Source organism: Heteronotia binoei, chromosome 18, assembly GCF_032191835.1.
Source record: "Heteronotia binoei isolate CCM8104 ecotype False Entrance Well chromosome 18, APGP_CSIRO_Hbin_v1, whole genome shotgun sequence".
Classification (NCBI taxonomy): Eukaryota; Metazoa; Chordata; class Lepidosauria; order Squamata; family Gekkonidae; genus Heteronotia; species Heteronotia binoei.
Window position 1 is genome coordinate 14,093,738 of NC_083240.1, and position 2,780 is coordinate 14,096,517.

General features: G+C 44.5%; 1 non-coding gene across 1 annotated transcript; it reads right to left on the reverse strand.

Moving 5' to 3' along the window:
* Positions 1-2,272: 2,272 nt before the first annotated feature.
* Positions 2,273-2,341, reverse strand: TRNAT-CGU (transfer RNA threonine (anticodon CGU)). Its single transcript has one exon. It is a non-coding gene; the product is annotated as a tRNA-Thr (tRNA).
* Between the last annotated feature and the right edge of the window lie 439 nt (positions 2,342-2,780).

The window sequence follows — 2,780 nt, forward strand, 5'->3', positions numbered from 1 at the left end:
CAAATCATAATCAAATCAGACACCAACCAATGGATGCAAAAAAGAGAGAAAACAGTCACAAATCCATTATGTGACGTTGACAGCTTCTTGTTCTCTGGAAATAGTTCCAGTTAGGGAGGAGTTCAAAATAGCTTAATTTTTTTTAAAATAAAAATGTCCCTCAATAGCTTAAAAATAAACAAAGATGTCTTTAAGTCACAGTTCCACAGACAGAATCTTGCCTCCACAAATCAGTCCACAGAACACCTTCCTCAGTGGAGTCCGGCGTGAAAGGCCAGACAACCGTTGTACCACCTGGACATGGAGTGACATAATGCACACCAATGGTCCCCCACCAGGTTCTTTGTGATTGTCTACATACAATAGGGTTGCCAGCCTCCAGGTGCAGCCTGGAGATCTCCTGCTTTTACAATTGATCTCCAGCTGGCAGAGATCGGCTCCCTTGGAGAAAATGGCTGTTTTGAAGGGTGGACTCTGTGGCATTGTACCCCGCTGAGGCTCCTCCCCTCCCTAAACCCCGCCCTCTCCCAACTCCACCCCCAAAGTTTCCAGGTATTTTCCAACACAGATCTGGCAACCCTAACGTACAATGTAATTTGTCATCTCCTCTAACTGCATCATTCATCAGTGCTAAGCATAAAGAAAGGGGAGGGGGTCACACCATGGACTACTTCTTCATGACCCATGTTTCTAACTTTGGGTGCCTGAGTTAGGGTTGCCAGCTCTGGGTTGGGAAATACCTGGAGATTTTTGGAGTGGAGTCTCAGGAGGACAGAGTTTGGGGCATAATGCTATAGAGTCCAACTTTCACAGCTGCAATTTTCTCCAGGATAAATGATCTCTGTTGCTTAGAGATCAGTTAGAATCACAGGAGATCTCCAGCCACCATCTGGAGGTTGGCAGCCTTAGGTGCTTCTTGAGTACAGGAGAACATTCCTTTCCTTTGATTGTTCCTGCAATTTCCTGCACTGGATTTCACTGCCCCTTAATACTGGTTTTAAGTATGAGAATTTCTATGATTAATTGTGGAATTTGGGCATGCAAAGTTTGGTACAGCTTTCAGTGGACTCGAAAGGGACCTTTAACTCTCTAGAGCTTATACCTGGAAAAACACTGTTGTATTGACGATGCTACTGAACAGATTTATTGCATGATGTCCTAGTCATGTGCACTTGTGCTCCAGCGCATCAATAAGATAGTGAAAATAATCTTGATAAAATCATATAATGCAGGGTTGGATCCAGGGCTTTTAAAAAAAAATAGAAAAAGCACCAGCAGGAACTCATTTGCATCTTAGACCACACCACCTGACAGCACCATTGTTTCACACAGGGCTTTTAATAGAAAAAGCCCAGCAGAAACTCATTTGCATCTTATGTCACACCCCTTGATGCCAAGCCAGCCGGAATTGCATTCTTGTGCATTCCTGCTTTTTTTTTTTTTTATAGCCCTGGTTGGATCTAATTGGTTTTCTGCTGGTGAAAGAAGGAGGAAACACCCTTTTTAAAAACAAATGCTGATAGGGATCATGAAATCTGTAAGGGCAAAAGCCATACGGGACAGGGCTGTGGTGAAGTAGGGGAATAGGCAGGGCTCACTTTGTAGCAGGAGCTCCTTTGCATATTAGGCCACACAGCCCTGATGAAGCCCATCCTCCAAGAGCTTCCGGGGCTCTTAGTACAGGGCCTATTGTAAGCTCTTGGAGGACTGGCTACATCAGGGCTGTGTGGCCTAATATGCAAAGGAGCTCCTGCAACAAAATGAGCAGGGTAACACTAAGCCGCCCTGAGCCACTTGTGGGAAGGGCGGGATATAAATCCTAAATAAATAAATAAATAAATAAAAAGTGGAAAGAGTATGGGTCCAGTCCTTTAAGACTTTTTTAAAAATCACTCCACACGTGCACATTGGTAATGTGTGTCTATACATGCACCTGCATGCGTGTTTGTGGAGGGTGGAAGACACACATAAATTGAAAGGACAGAAGGGCACAGTAAATTGAACATGCTCTGCACTGGGTACAACATCCGGAAAATGGAACAATAAGACGATCCCTAATGTGTTGGTTCCACTTTGGAAACAAGACCAGGTAATTCAGAAATCAAAAATCTGGAATGGGAAGCATCCTTGAACACATAAATATATGAAGCTGCCTTATACTGAATCAGGCCCTCGGTCCATCAACGTCAGTATTGTCTACTAAGACTGGCAGAGGCTCTCCAGGGTCTTGAGATGAAGTTTTTCACGCCTACTTGCCTGAATCCTTTTTAGTTGGAGATGCCGGGGATTGAACCTGGGACCTTCTGCTTACGAAGCAGATGCTCTACCATTGAGCCACCGCCCTCCTTATTCTAGCCTTCACACAGCCAAGCAGGAAGAAGCTGCCCCATAGCATTGCCCCAAGGGAACACCAGGCAGGGCCCTAAGAAGCTTTCCCCGAGGCTCGCTAATTGAATTACAAGACCGCCTTCCCTTGTTCCTTGAGTGGAACTAAACATACAAGTGTGATCCATAGAGCTGTGTGAATTACGGCCAAGTTGAGAGTGGGGGGAGAGGTCCAATTTGATATGGATTTTTGCTCTTATGTTGCATTTCCAAGTTCGTATTACTCCAGCCGTATTCAATTTCATGACTGTGAATCAAGCTGGTATGTCATAAGGCACTCGATGTAAGCGCACTTCGCAAAAAGCCTCAGAAGAGGGATCTCTCATAAGCAAAGCTAATATTTTCCTTATATCTGCTAAAATGAGAAGGTACAATTTGTTCTTCAGGTAGGCAGA